General features: G+C 61.5%; 1 pseudogene; it reads left to right on the top strand.

Annotated features, from left to right (window-relative positions):
- Positions 1–1,622: 1,622 nt before the first annotated feature.
- On the top strand, positions 1,623–3,959 carry LOC116354975 (vegetative cell wall protein gp1-like; annotated as a pseudogene).
- Positions 3,960–7,313: the final 3,354 nt, after the last annotated feature.

Raw genomic sequence — 7,313 nt, 5'->3', positions numbered from 1 at the left:
TTTGTAACTGCTGCTCGGTATAAGTGCATCACTGAAAGGGGGAGAAATGCAACAGGGCTCTATCTTCTTGGCTTTTAACGCATTCTGTCCCCATTAAATAAATATCACACGTTTTAAAAGCCTTCATGCAAAACTGAGCAATGTTGAATTATTGAAGATGCTCTCGGAGCGATGGCAGTCGGGTGAGTGTACCGAGTTCGGATAGGGAAGAATGCATCATTTACTTGTAGCGTTTACCCTAAACGAGATAGCCATAACTGGTTAGAATATGCACTGTATGCCTGTGGCGATTTGTGTCCGTACATGAACAGGACGCTTTTACTTAGATCAACATACACTCGTTTGTAGTTCTTTCCCTTTCTCTACTTGAACTTCCTGGTAAAGGGATGTAACCCTGATGAGGTGTGGCGGCACGCTGGACATGGTGGAGCCCCGGCTTGTAAGACAAAGGAGGGAGCTTAACGGAATGAGAGAGCAAGCTTTTTCTCGAGTCTGGGGCTCATTAATCCTGGAAGGGGGCGACTGGTTTGAGTCTTAACTGATGGTTTGTGCTCTAGGCATGCTGGGGTTGGAGGAAGACACCGGTGCTCTTGAATCATGACTGCCTGACATCGTCGGCCCAAGCTGTTGGAGGGGGACCATGGGAGGGGCTTATGCAGGTCCCCACTGTACAGCACCAGCTGTGTGTTGGTGGTCTGACAGGCTTCCCTGCCATCAATCATCAATCCCACCGCAATTACAACCAGATGGCTTTTCTGCTGGGTGCAAAGGTCACAGCACGTAACCCCCTCCCTCCTGTCTCCACCCTCCCTCCTGTCTCCACCCTCCCACCTGTCTCCACCCTCCCTCCTGTCTCCACCCTCCCACCTGTCTCCACCCTCCCTCCTGTCTCCACCCTCCCTCCTGTCTCCACCCTCCCTCCTGTCTCCACCCTCCCACCTGTCTCCACCATCCCTCCTGTCTCCACCCTCCCTCCTGTCTCCACCCTCCCTCCTGTCTCCACCCTCCCTCCTGTCTCCACCCTCCCTCCTGTCTCCACCCTCCCACCTGTCTCCACCCTCCCTCCTGTCTCCACCCTCCCCCTCCCCTGTCTCCACCCTCCCACCTGTCTCCACCCTCCCACCTGTCTCCACCCTCCCTCCTGTCTCCACCCTCCCACCTGTCTCCACCCTCCCTCCTGTCTCCACCCTCCCACCTATCTCCAACCTCCCACCTGTGCACACCCTGCCAGCTGTCTCCTCCCTGCCAGCTGTCTCCTCCCTGCCAGCTGTCTCCTCCCTGCCAGCTGTCTCCTCCCTCCCACCTGTCTCCACCCTCCCACCTGTCTCCACCCTCCCAACTGTCTCCACACTGCCACCTGTCTCCACCCTCCCACCTGTCTCCTCCCTCCCTCCCACCTGACTCCAACCTCCCACCTGTCTCCACCCTCCCACCTGTCTCCACCCTCCCACCTGTCTCCACCCTCCCACCTGTCTCCACCCTCCCACCTGTCTCCTCCCTCCCAACTGTCTCCTCCCTCCCAACTGTCTCCTCCCTCCCACCTGTCTCCTCCCTCCCACCTGTCTCCTCCCTGCCACCTGTCTCCACCCTCCCACCTGTCTCCACCCTCCCACCTGTCTCCTCCCTCCCACCCGTCTCCTCCCTCCCACCCGACTCCACCCTCCCACCCGACTCCACCCTCCCACCCGACTCCACCCTCCCACCCGACTCCACCCTCCCACCCGACTCCACCCTCCCACCCGTCTCCTCCCTCCCACCCGTCTCCACCCTCCCACCCGTCTCCACCCTCCCATCAGTCTCCTCCCTCCCACACGTCTCCTCCCTCCCACCCGACTCCACCCTCCCACCCGACTCCACCCTCCCACCCGACTCCACCCTCCCACCCGTCTCCTCCCTCCCACCCGTCTCCACCCTCCCACCCGTCTCCACCCTCCCACCTGTCTCCACCCTCCCACCCGTCTCCACCCTCCCACCCGTCTCCACCCTCCCACCCGTCTCCACCCTCCCACCCGTCTCCACCCTCCCAACTGTCTCCACCCTCCCACCTGTCTCCACCCTCCCACCTGTCTCCTCCCTCCCACCTGTCTCCTCCCTCCCACCTGTCTCCACCCTGCCACCTGTCTCCACCCTCCCACCTGTCTCCTCCCTCCCACCTGTCTCCACCCTCCCACCTGTCTCCACCCTCCCACCCGTCTCCTCCCTCCCACCCGTCTCCACCCTCCCACCCGTCTCCACCCTCCCACCTGAGTCCACCCTCCCACCTGTCTCCTCCCTCCCACCTGTCTCCACCCTCCCACCTGTCTCCACCGGAGTCCACCCTCCCACCTGTCTCCACCCTCCCACCTGTCTCCACCTGAGTCCACCCTCCCACCTGTCTCCACCCTCCCACCTGTCTCCACCTGAGTCCACCCTCCCACCTGTCTCCACCCTCCCACCTGAGTCCACCCTCCCACCTGTCTCCACCTGAGTCCACCCTCCCACCTGTCTCCACCCTCCCACCTGTCTCCACCTGAGTCCACACCCTCCCACCTGAGTCCACCCTCCCACCTGAGTCACACACACCCTCCCACCTGTCTCCACCTGTCTCCACCCTCCCACCTGTCTCCACCCCTCCACCTGTCTCCTCCCTCCCACCTGTCTCCACCTGAGTCCACCCTCCCACCTGTCTCCACCCCCTCCCACCCGGTCTCCACCCTCCCTCCTGTCTCCACCCTCCCTCCTGTCTCCCACCCTCCCTCCTGTCTCCACCCTCCCACCTGTCTCCACCCTCCCTCCTGTCTCCACCCTCCCTCCTGTCTCCACCCTCCCACCTGTCTCCACCCTCCCACCTGTCTCCACCCTCCCACCTGTCTCCACCCTCCCCCTGTCTCCCCTCCCACCTGTCTCCACCCTCCCTCCTGTCTCCACCCTCCCACCTATCTCCAACCTCCCACCTGTGCACACCCTGCCAGCTGTCTCCTCCCTGCCAGCTGTCCTCCTCCCTGCCAGCTGTCTCTCCTCCCTCCCACCTGTCTCCACCCTCCCACCTGTCTCCACCCTCCCACTGTCTCCACACTGCCACCTGTCTCCACCCTCCCACCTGTCTCCTCCCTCCCTCCCACCTGACTCCAACCTCCCACCTGTCTCCACCCTCCCACCTGTCTCCACCCTCCCACCTGTCTCCACCCGCCCACCTGTCTCCTCCCTCCCAACTGTCTCCTCCCTCCCACCTGTCTCCTCCCTCCCACCTGTCTCCTCCCTGCCACCCGTCTCCACCCTCCCACCCGTCTCCACCCTCCCACCTGTCTCCTCCCTCCCACCCGTCTCCTCCCTCCCACCCGACTCCACCCTCCCCACCCGACTCCACCCTCCCACCCGACTCCACCCTCCCACCCGTCTCCTCCCTCCCACCCGTCTCCACCCTCCCACCCGTCTCCACCCTCCCATCAGTCTCCTCCCTCCCACACGTCTCCTCCCTCCCACCCGACTCCACCTCCCCACCCGACTCCACCCTCCCACCCGACTCCACCCTCCCACCCGACTCCACCCTCCCACCCGTCTCCTCCCTCCCCACCCGTCTCCACCCTCCCACCCGACTCCACCCTCCCACCCGTCTCCTCCCTCCCACCCCGTCTCCACCCTCCCACCCGTCTCCACCCTCCCACCCGTCTCCACCCTCCCACCCGTCTCCACCCTCCCACCCGTCTCCACCCTCCCACCCGTCTCCACCCTCCCACCCGTCTCCACCCTCCCACCCGTCTCCACCCTCCCACCCGTCTCCACCCTCCCACCCGTCTCCACCCTCCCAACTGTCTCCACCCTCCCAACTGTCTCCACCCTCCCACCTGTCTCCACCCTCCCACCTGTCTCCTCCCTCCCACCTGTCTCCTCCCTCCCACCTGTCTCCACCCTGCCACCTGTCTCCACCCTCCCACCTGTCTCCTCCCTCCCACCTGTCTCCTCCCTCCCACCTGTCTCCACCCTCCCACCTGTCTCCACCCTCCCACCCGTCTCCTCCCTCCCACCCGTCTCCACCCTCCCACCTGTCTCCACCCTCCCACCTGTCTCCACCGGAGTCCACCCTCCCACCCTGTCCTCCACCCTCCCACCTGTCTCCACCTGAGTCCACCCTCCCACCTGTCTCCACCCTCCCACCTGTCTCCACCTGAGTCCACCCTCCCACCTGTCTCCACCCTCCCACCTGAGTCCACCCTCCCACCTGTCTCCACCTGAGTCCACCCTCCCACCTGTCTCCACCCTCCCACCTGTCTCCACCTGAGTCCACCCTCCCACCTGAGTCCACCCTCCCACCTGAGTCCACCCTCCCACCTGTCTCCACCTGTCTCCACCCTCCCACCTGTCTCCACCCTCCCACCTGTCTCCTCCCTCCCACCTGTCTCCACCTGTCTCCACCCTCCCACCTGTCTCCACCCTCCCACCGGTCTCCTCCCTCCCACCTGTCTCCTCCCTCCCAGCTGTCTCCTCCCTCCCACCTGTCTCCTCCCTCCCAGCTGTCTCCTCCCTCACACCTGTCTCCACCCTCACACCCGTCTTCACCCTCCCACCCGTCTCCACCCTCCCTCCCACCTGACTCCAACCTCCCACCTGTCTCCACCCTCCCACCTGTCTCCACCCTCCCACCTGTCTCCTCCCTCCCTCCCACCTGACTCCAACCTCCCACCTGACTCCACCCTCCCACCTGTCTCCACCCTCCCACCTGTCTCCACCCTCCCACCTGTCTCCTCCCTCCCACCTGTCTCCACCCTGCCACCTGTCTCCTCCCTGCCACCTGTCTCCACCCTCCCACCTGTCTCCTCCCTCCCACCTGTCTCCACCCTCCCACCTGTCTCCACCCTCCCACCTGTCTCCACCCTCCACCCTCCCACCTGTCTCCTCCCTCCCACCTGTCTCCACCCTGCCACCTGTCTCCACCCTCCCACCTGTCTCCTCCCTCCCACCTGTCTCCTCCCTCCCACCTGTCTCCACCCTGCCACCTGTCTCCACCCTCCCACCTGTCTCCTCCCTCCCACCTGTCTCCTCCCTCCCACCTGTCTCCACCCTGCCACCTGTCTCCACCCTCCCACCTGTCTCCACCCTCCCACCCGTCTCCTCCCTCCCACCCGTCTCCTCCCTCCCACCCGTCTCCACCCTCCCACCCGTCTCCACCCTCCCACCTGTCTCCTCCCTCCCACCTGTCTCCACCCTCCCACCTGTCTCCACCGGAGTCCACCCTCCCACCTGTCTCCACCCTCCCACCTGAGTCCACCCTCCCACCTGTCTCCACCCTCCCACCTGTCTCCACCTGAGTCCACCCTCCCACCTGTCTCCACCCTCCCACCTGTCTCCACCTGTCTCCACCCTCCCACCTGTCTCCACCCTCCCACCTGAGTCCACCCTCCTACCTGTCTCCACCTGAGTCCACCCTCCCACCTGTCTCCACCCTCCCACCTGTCTCCACCTGAGTCCACCCTCCCACCTGAGTCCACCCTCCCACCTGTCTCCACCCTCCCACCTGTCTCCACCCTCCCACCTGTCTCCACCCTCCCACCTGTCTCCACCCTCCCACCTGTCTCCTCCCTCCCACCTGTCTCCACCTTAGTCCACCCTCCCACCTGTCTCCACCCTCCCACCTGAGTCCACCCTCCCACCTGTCTCCACCCTCCCACCTGTCTCCTCCCTCCCACCTGTCTCCACCCTCCCACCTGTCTCCACCTGAGTCCACCCTCCCACCTGTCTCCTCCCTCCCACCTGTCTCCACCCTCCCACCTGTCTCCACCTGAGTCCACCCTCCCCCCTGTCTCCACCCTCCCACCTGTCTCCACCTGAGTCCACCCTCCCCCCTGTCTCCACCCTCCCTTTTCCAGACTGGGATACCTCTTACTAATCTACCCTTTCTCAGTCTCTTCATCATCCTATCCTCTCTTCACCTGTTCTTACTCGCTTTCTTCTCTTCCTGCTCTTCTTATGGTCATCCCTCCATTTTCATCTCCTTGACACTTGTGATATCTCTTTCTTTCCTTCCACCCTCCACACACACACACACACACACACACCTCAACCCCCCTGTGAGGGGATGTAGGGCATGCAGTCAGTGTGTGGATATAAAGTAATGATTTCTCCTTCACACCTCCCTTGCTAATTAGAGCCGGCTGCCTGCCGCCTCGCAGGGGGCCGTGTCTGGGGAGACTTTCTATTTGTCTTCAAGAATTACCCACCAAGACTCTGGGCCAGCTCTAATCCCACAGACGCCAGACAGAATATCAGCACTTGCCTGGCCGTGGTCACCTGTCAATTCAATTGAATTATTGTAATGATAATTTTCTACCCTGGAGAGAGAGGACACAGGAGCAGGCAGAGGACAGGGCTACTGGAATGGGGTTGGTTGACGTTGGTCTGAGGCCCCTCCCTCCCTCAGGGCCCCTTATGCAGCGGCTATTTATGTGTTCTGTGTCTGCAGCACCGTCTTCCCAGGCACCGATGTGTCTGCTACAACCTTTCTCCACTCCCTCACCCCTATCTCTCTCCTCCTTTCCATCCCTCTCTCCTCCCCTATATTTGGAGGGCTGTCAGCGCACTGCAGTGACACCACCATTTAGTCCATTGTCAAGCGCCGGACCTGATAGCAGCAGTCACCTGTAAATGTGATATACCTTTCATTGGGATGAAATCCTGCTATCTATTAACCTTAGCCGTATCTTCGGCCAGCGGTATCGGCCCAGCAGCAGGGCTGAAGCCTACCAGCTGTTGCTTTCCGATGAGTTATATATTTTTTTCTTCTGCCATCGAAGGCAAACCAGTTGTCATAAAACAGCGCAAGAAGTTGGCCCCGAAATAATGTCTAGAGAAGGACAGATGAAGGAGGGAAGATATTTTTCTTCACAGGAACAATGTGATGTGTGTTGTCATTGGAATAGCATTGTCATTACGTTACCTGGAGGTTGAGCTAATTTGCATCACAGCTGCGTCTGACAAGACCGTTGTGACATTACAACAGAGCGAGTCATCAGTGTCAGCACAGAGACGTGTTATATTTCCCTGTAAAGACTTATATGCAATAACAATGTAAATTTTCCTTCCTGCAAACTTTCTGGTGGAATCCGGCAGCATTCAGACACAGATGTCCTGTAGTGAATAACAAGGCTATAAAAACCAACACTGTCCACCTGTGTCCCCACTTCCTCCTTGCTTTGTTCCACACCAGTTGGAAAGTAGTCAGTTGCCCTCTCCCTTTACCCAAACTAACACTTACCCAAGCTGGATGACACTGGCACAGTGCCTGCCTGACCTTGGCATTGTAGGTGTGCCATTCACCGTGGGCCCCCACTGTAATACAG

The sequence above is a fragment of the Oncorhynchus kisutch genome, linkage group LG19, assembly GCF_002021735.2.
Source record: "Oncorhynchus kisutch isolate 150728-3 linkage group LG19, Okis_V2, whole genome shotgun sequence".
Taxonomy (NCBI): Eukaryota; Metazoa; Chordata; class Actinopteri; order Salmoniformes; family Salmonidae; genus Oncorhynchus; species Oncorhynchus kisutch.
Note: the sequence above shows the minus strand (reverse complement) of the source record. Positions and strands in the feature narration are given on the sequence as shown.